Source organism: Bombus impatiens, unplaced genomic scaffold (genome assembly GCF_000188095.3).
Source record: "Bombus impatiens unplaced genomic scaffold, BIMP_2.2 scf_0478, whole genome shotgun sequence".
In the NCBI taxonomy this organism is placed as follows: domain Eukaryota; kingdom Metazoa; phylum Arthropoda; class Insecta; order Hymenoptera; family Apidae; genus Bombus; species Bombus impatiens.
The window spans coordinates 2,154,232-2,162,926 of NT_176897.1; the positions used below are offsets into that span (position 1 = coordinate 2,154,232).

The 8,695-nt window shown below is 40.7% G+C and overlaps 1 protein-coding gene across 10 annotated transcripts in view; it reads left to right on the forward strand.

The window, feature by feature from the left end:
- LOC100744546 (guanine nucleotide-releasing factor 2) overlaps positions 1-8,695 on the forward strand; it is a 60,837-nt gene that overhangs the window by 22,661 nt on the left and 29,481 nt on the right. The gene's annotated exons all lie outside the window — the stretch shown is intronic.

Here is an 8,695-nt window from a genome sequence, read left to right on the forward strand (position 1 = left end):
GCGAAGAACGTTATCGAGAATCTTCGGTAATCGATAGGCAGCCGATCGACAAGGGCATAGTTGGCATTCGCAGGTGCGGATTGTTCTGGAATATTACGTGTGCCCCTGTGGCTCTGTATCTATACGATGATCGGTAATGACAGTGATCTCAGGGGTTCTGAACCAGGGCAGATTTGAATAATTTCTGCGATTGAACCGTGGCGCGCCACCGCGACGTATCAGGAACGCAACTTTGACTTTAAAACGCATCGGGGAAGAGGCGAATAAACGACTGTCGATTAATCCGCCGTTTTTCCCATTACACGATCCATGTTGAATCGTGCAACGAATGAATTTTTAATTTCGACTCGGTCGGCGATCGATCGATCAACGATCGCATTTCGTTGGACTTTTATATTTCGTATCCTATATCGATGAATTTATAATAATGAAATTTGATTTTTCAGCACGGTGTAATTATCGTTTTATGATAGAATTTGTGTTCAAGGTTTTGGTACGTTACTACGAGATGATGTTGTCGGTTGGAAAATTCGAAGGAAAAGACGTACGTAATCGTATTCTAGAGGAGACGCTTTGACATTGCGACGTTAAAAAAGATAAGGAAAAACGAGAAGAGAGTGGGAAAGGGAAAGAGAGAGCGGTCTCTAGTTGAGCCGTGGTGTCGCGTCGGCGCGATAAACTATACATTGCTTGTACAAGTAACAGGCCTTAGGACTTGAGACTTCGAACGGTTACAGACGGATCGACTGTAGGCGGTCGACTAGCGAGAAATTTCACCAAGTCGCTTCGTGTAACTGCAAATTTAGTCGACTAGCTAAATCGACGGTTCGACCAACTTTCTGGCCAACTGGGGCCAGAAAATTGCTTGCCAGTCAACCACTTGGTCGACCGTTGGATTCGGTAGCCGATCGAACACAACTTTCTACCAACCTATACAACTACATTTTTATGTTCGCACGCGAAAACTTTACCTGCCAAACGACCCTGAGTCGTTAAGCTTAGTCGAGCAAATTTGCATTTCACGATTTACACAAAGCGCAATTTAGACGCCGCGCCGCCGGGATTGCAGAGGACAGGCAAGCAATGTATTTGCACCTTCCGAGGATGCCTTCTCCGTATTTTCCTGATGAACGACGACGAACGTAAAAAGGCCACCGCAAAAATTTTACCAAGAACATATTAGCACCAATAACATATAAAAAATACATATTAGCAGTTGGAAAATTGAGGAAAATTTCCTATTTTACTTTATTCGTATCGTAATAGAAATGATTGGCTTAAATGGCAATAACATGGCGCGTGTGAAGTGGTACAATAACAACAATTGAATCTTCGAGCTTATGAAAATTGCGAATGACTTTAGGCACGTAAAGGAGAAAAATAGTTTATGTACATGTGCATACATACGTATGCCCATAGTATAGTTAGTGTACTTATTATACCTAGATATATACAGTTTGCGATATAAAAATGCAGTAGAGATATTGGCGATAAGCATTATATTACGATAAGCACGTAAAGAAGATAAGAAAATGCTACAGTTCGTTCAGCCGCTTGGATACGGGGCGTAACTACATCTACCAACTGGTATTGTCATCCATATTCGCAGAATGATAACGTTGAGATTCTACCAAGAGACGATTACGAGGATTTACGATCCTGCGTTTATATTCCTCGCGATTACCATGCGATAATTCGGACTCTTCGAAACTAAACGAAATAATCTAATCGTTTAAGTAATCTTAACGATCGTTTATATCGTTTATTCGTTATATCATTTACGAAGGATAGCGTTAGCGGATTTATCGGCAATAAATAAGGAGCGTATACAGCTAACGGGATTACGAAACGAAACGAATTTTTGTTACGGGATGTTGGAAACTATCAGTTAATTACAAATCCCTATCCTGGGTTACACAAGCTCTTTTACGCCACGGTATGATGGCAAGTTGTCAAACCTATCTTACGGATATTCTACGCATCGATATCGATCGCTAAAATATTACCGTGGTCTTTCTATTCCTGCAAAATCTCTGACGAAAAAATTAACTTACTTAAATTACTTAATTGCAAAATTAAATCGGCAACTTTCTCGGAATCGGAGATGTCTCGTCAATTGTTTTTATTGCAATTTACACGGAGAAACGTGACCGCTACGAAAGTACGAAAGTTTAAAGGCGATAATTACACGACGTATGCGAATTTCGATGGTTGATCACGCGACGGGTCCGAACCCCCGGCAATCGTTAGCCAAGGGAATGAAAGATAAACTACGATCGAGTACACGAGTCCGAAGATCGAAGAGGAAAGACGGTCAAAGAATTAAAGCGGCTAACGAATACTTACATAGTTGAGAGATACTGGCGTCGCTTCGTCCAGAGTAGAAGAAGCCTCGCGTTTAGCCTCTCCTCTTGTCCAAGTGTGCAACTAAAGCTGCATTAATTAGCGAGTTGGCCTTACCTCGCCGAATGTGACGGTGCCGTCTCGCGTTGACCCATTTGGGAACTCAAGAAAACGTGCGGTCAAAGGAAAACGGCGGCTCTTCAACGTCATTAAACCAAGCAACGCAACGATAGCATTAACTATAGGCGTCATTAAAGCGATTATTTTTTCCATCTTTCTTTCCTTTAAGAGCCACTAAGGCATTCCCCTTCGCGCGAACCATTTTCAGCGATTAACCAAACAATCGATACAGATCTTCTTTCCCTTGTTTCCATTTCTCCCGCTCCATCCCCCCCCCCTCTCTGTCTATCCCTTCCATACGTTTTATACGAAACATGAAATTTGGAAGAGGAAATTGGTAGTGATATTTGCAAGATTTGCACGGAATAATAAAGAGATTGCATAGAATATAAAATTTTGAGAGAATGGTAAAATACAAAAATTTACTTAACCGTCTAAATGCGGTAATATTAATCAGTCGCGTGAAATGTCTGATTTTTTCTATTTCCTCCATAGATTGTCCTTTTTAGAGTCAGATTTAGTCGTTAATAGTAGGTTACGTACGGTCGTCTGAATCGGATGATCGATACGATCTTTAGACGAACTGTCGCGTCTTAATTAGTTCGCATATCCTAACAAGCATACCCCATCCCCCATTTTATTATCCCATTTTCCAATGGACTCGGACGCCTGTTGCACTGACGCGGCAACAATATCATATCTCAGAGTTAATATTTTTCAGAAGATATCGTATTTGCTCTCTGTAAGCAGCCCTCGTGCAATCAACTACTCGATGCACCACCTTCTAAGCAAATATAGTCACGTTCTGCGGCTGGTAACGGCTTTGCGTCGAATGAAATGCCGCGTGAAATGTGGGTGGATACATGTACAACAATGTACATCGAAGCATAAATGGATTGCCAAACGAGAATCAACTTCTGAAAGTCTGACTCATCCGTATATTCGTCCCACGCTATCTCCTTTTATCCACACAGGGTCGAATCAGCCTAATGCCAGACTGCAACATCGAGCGATTCGTCGAAATGTTCAGGGCTCGATGCTCTTTCCAATTACGGGAAATGTACACTAGTTTATTGGATCATAACCGCGAGCGAGACGTTCGAGCGAAGATCGCGAGAATTCGAACAGAGTTGTTATTGCTCTTAGCGGGGGTTATTGTTTGTCCGAGTGGATCGACGTTCGAGGGATCGGTGCTTGTTAAATCATAGACCAACCGATTCTTTATCTATCGAATGTGTCCTGTATTCGTTAAGTAAAGTCCAATATATCTACCTTACGTGGTCACGGTATCGATCGGTAATAATAGGTATTGGTATTTTCAAAATTTGGGATTTTTTTTAATCCGTGTTTAATCCATGTTGTTTAATCGATACTGTGAAATTTACACAAATTTTCCGGTCTTCAAATATATGTATACCTATTGACATACATACTTATTCGCTTGTAAATCGTTCGACATTGGATTTAATTGAAATCATCAATGTTCGCTGTACCGTTATCAATCCTCCGAACCAGAGTTAACTTATCCGATTGTGCCAGCCATTGTTTACCGGAAACAAAGCACATCGGAGAACGATGAACGTGTCACCGATGCGATCGAACCTAGCCAATGCAGTGCAACGGCATGAAGCGTCTAGTTAGTATCCAGACGCTTCGAGTATCCTCGGGACGTTGGAACACGTGCTAATTAACGATGTTCAGATACCGCCCCATTTGGCTCTACCTTTAATACAATACCAAGGCAAGAGCAGGAATCATCCATCCATCCTCCTTTGTTTCCGTTTCGCCTAGAAATCGCAGCCTATACGTTTCCCCTTTGTTCACCGTTATTCGCTTGATCGCTGAATCCGATTGCCTCGCGTTCATCCGGGACCACTTTCGAATTTATTTCACACATATGGAAACACCTAATTCCCTTCGTTTGCCATCTAAAAGATGCGCTTGAAAATAGTTCAACTTTGTTCCAACAAGTGAAACTAATTGCTTGCCACTGAACAATTTTCTCTATCGTATGGATCGATTCACCTTGTTAAAACAATGTATATAATTGGGAAACGTTTCACCAAGATAATTCACCATTTATAATTTGATAAAAGAGGTTTGTATGCTTGCGCAAACAAGCAAGTCCCAGCGCGAGTGCTTGCTCCTCGGAAAAGCCTCGAAAGCACGTTTAGATCGAAGCTTGCGGCTAACGTTTGCCGCGTGATTGGCCTGGAAACGTAAAAGAGGTTCATATCCGAGTAATTTCGTGTTGCCAATTGGAAGGTGAATCAGCAGGAACAAACATCGAAAGACGTTTTGCACGTTTGTTCGTCGTCCTTTTCTGCACGCAGATCCCTTGCGCCGTTTCTCTCCGCTTATAGTCTAGACCAACCGAACTAGGATATATCGCCGGTGATCAAGCTATTTCTCTATAAATTTAGTAAAAGAAAATAAAAAACAGTTTGGAAGTTGTTCCTTTGTAAAGTCGAATAAAATTATTAATTAGGAAATACAGGTAAGCGTTGATTATGGACTATGCGCTTAAGGATATATGGGTGACCTTATTGATAATTAATAACATTACCATCTGCAATATTCCTATTATTTGCCTTACGCGTCCAACGATCATCGCTTTAAAAATAATACTTTTCTTTAAATACGATTTTTACACCGCAGTGCGTTATTTCTGCTTTTCAAATTTCTGCGGCGCAGCAACTGAATCCATGCGCATTTTGCGGCAAGAGAAAGGTATAAAACGGATACGCATATATACGATACCGTCGTTTCCTCTTTCTCTCCGAGGGACGCTTTTATCGGAAACGGATAATATCGTGCGCGATATATGCGACACGGCCAAGACCGGAAAGAAGTAATACAGCCCTTTACGCTCCACCCCTAGCCGTGTCTTCTCGCCTCGGCCCCGTGTTCATTACGCTGGTTTTACGACAACATTTTTCTTCAGTGTCGCGCGGCTTCCTCTCTCGCGAGGGATCGTGTCGCGCGTTGCGTCTCGTCGCCGTATTTTCGCTTGCAAATTCTCGATACACTCGGTGCACGGGCCAATATTTTCCCAACGAGAATCCATGTTCTCTCGTCTTTCTCGCTCGTAGCCTTGCTTCCGTTTAACATCCTTCGTTATTTATCTCTATCGCCGTACAAGTTTAATTCATTTTTCTGCGATTATTAGGGACGCGTATGAACAGTATCGAGATTCGAAGATCTTTCACCGGTACAACTACACGATTATCGAACTGAAACCTCTCGTACGCACGATCGTACGGATCAATGATATCGGCTAAGGATTAAATATTTAGAAGATCAAAACGACGCAATGGAACTTTTATCTTTCCAATTAGAAAAGAAGAAAGCAACAGTCAAGAGCGCTGCTAAATTAAGATTCTGACGAGTTAAATCAAGTAATTTTACAACCTGTGTCGTATCGCACGAGCCGAGCGTTTTCACTGAACTCCAAGGAACAAATAATCGTGGTCCGAGTCGTTGATCGCTAGTAAGATGAAATTATAAGATTCGACCGACCCGAGGCGACGCAACGAACAGAATAATAAAATGCTTCCGTCGGATCGCATTTATTGCTAAAAGCAGCGAGAACGCATTGTTCCAAGTTTTTCGATTAAAAGTTCCCCTGTATCATTCGCTCTTCCTTTGGCTCCGTAAAACGCTTCTGGTCGGTTATTTACGTTTTCGCTGACTTGGAAGATAAATTGGGTTCGTTGCTGAGACAGACTTTGAAGAAACAATAGCCAGCATTGGACAGTGTTGTACGCGTGAGAGAAAAATTCCGGCAAACAATCTTCAATTTGAATATTGCTCCTCGTGGAAGAAAGAATTTTTCGCCCGTTAAAAGCAGAGAAATCACGGTTTAACATAATCGGATAACTCGATCGAACATCTGGATAATTTACATACTTTCTGCAACTCGTCGTTATCGCGCAATAATTAGTAACGACGAATTAATTGCAGCCAGATTTCGTAAAATCGCTGGAACACTGCAAAATTCGAAACGCCCGAGATGATAACTTACTTAAACCCCCTTAATTTTACTTCTACGCGGAACCGTACCTGTCGTATTTTATTAAGAAAAAAGATTTCTCGCGTCGTTGTCAGAAAGCGATGAATGGTGTCATCGAATGATCCAATTCGTTTCTTTTGAATCAATGCCATCGCTCACTGAATACTACCAAATACTAAATAAGTACTACTAAATACTAAAATATTATAGCTACCTATAATATATGTATCTACTTTACTTAGATACTTGCTTTATTCGTTTACTCCTAGCACTGAAATACTCTATCTGCGCCACCTAGTACCAATATCATAATTTTCTGAACAAAATTTTATCATCCTTTGTTACGTTGGATTCATTTTTAAGCGACTCCACCGTTCTTTTTTTCTTTTCCTTCTTTCTTTTTTCCTTTCTTTTTCTCTCTTTCTTTGTCTCTCTTTCTTTTCTCTCGCCTGCAATTAAAGCAGCGTTGTGTAGCAGAGTAGCCTTCCTTAATGTTCGTTCGCTGTTCCGACGCGACTAGCAAGAATGAAAATGATTCGCCGTCCCTATTACACGTTACGTTCTTATTTAGCATGGACCGATGCTCCGTAGCGTGTACGGTAATGTACACGCGTGTATCGAAACATGGCGCGGTCACACAGGGTGCATCGATGTTTTACCTACCGTTAATCGCAACGACGCGACGGAGAAACCACTACGGCTGGCGGTCGTAAAATGTCGTTTATCACCCGCTAAAGTCATTGCAGCGCTACCTCCGTGGGACGCCATTAATACGCAAATTGCGAGCAGAAATTCTGTGGGACGAGTCGCAACCACGATAACTAATACTTATGCAAGTCGTTACGGTTCTGGAAAGTCATTGGGTGTTTCTATGATTCGCTCTGAATTGGGAAGAATTCAAGATATTCACGTTATCCACGTGGTAACACGAAATTATATTTATTTACTTATTTTGTTTAGTTAAGAATCGTGGACTTACTAACTTAAAATGTTAAACGATATATGTAAATATCAGAAATAGTAGAATATCATTAATCGTAAAATATAGTACGCAGTAAGTAAAGCGTGCAAATCAGTAGTAAATTTAAGTAATCTGATATACTTACGTATGTATTTCGGTAGCATTCGCGAAAACATGATAGAGCGTATATTTGTATATTTGTATTTTGCGTACTACAAAAGTCGTTAAAACATTTCGAGGTTTAGAAACAGCCATGTGTAATAGAAATGAAACAGGAGTTTTCCTATATTAACGAACGTGTACAATATTGCGTATTACGAATCAGTTGATAAAACGGCAAAAATGAATCGCATGAAAACGATTCGTTCGACAACGTTCTACGTAACGAATCCTTGACGGTGGTCGATACATACCATACACTTATGTATCACAAGGTATGTATTTTGTTACTGCAAGTCGAAATGCACGCGGATCGTGTTTTTTACGATCGTGCCACTCGCTCCACGAGTTCCGTCCAGAATTTTATTATTACGCCGAGCGAGAACGAACTGGTCGAGAAAATAGCACGAAAGTCGGCCGTAAGAATACGGCGAAAGAAAGGAGAAAGGGATAAATAAAAATATAAGAGGAGGCCTGGTCGTTTCACGGACAAGTTCCAATACTAATAACGGATAATAAATAATTATATCTTGTATTTTATAACATTGTGTAATAACTTACAAATTACTAAATTACGAATACTTGACGAAATGTATTATTATGTCTGCAGAATACATATATCTATATGTAAGATAGTTGTCGGAAAAATGTTTCACAGCGACCTTTTTTATCAACGCTCGTTCTTATCGACACGACGAAAAGGCTGAAATTCTACATTTCTTTTTGAATAACTTGGACGCTAAGAAGAATAACTTTTTTCGTTTCTCGTTTAACATTATGCATGGTCGAATGAGAAATTCAATTACATATAAGATTTAAAAGAAGGAAATCGATCGATTAGACAACATACTATAAATTATAAACTTGTATTGTTCTTTTCGTATGAAAATCAAATTAATTTTCACGTCTGTGTATCACTCAGATAGCAGTATTGTCGAACGCGCGAATAACGGCCGATCACGAAAATGGGGATGTATTACGTGAAACGGGGTAGGAACGGAACACAGCTGATGCATCTTCCTGTCAACGTGGGAGCGCGAGCATGAAACACACAAGAGCGCTTATCGTTAGTAGAACAAGGACTAAAAAGGGTCGGGGGT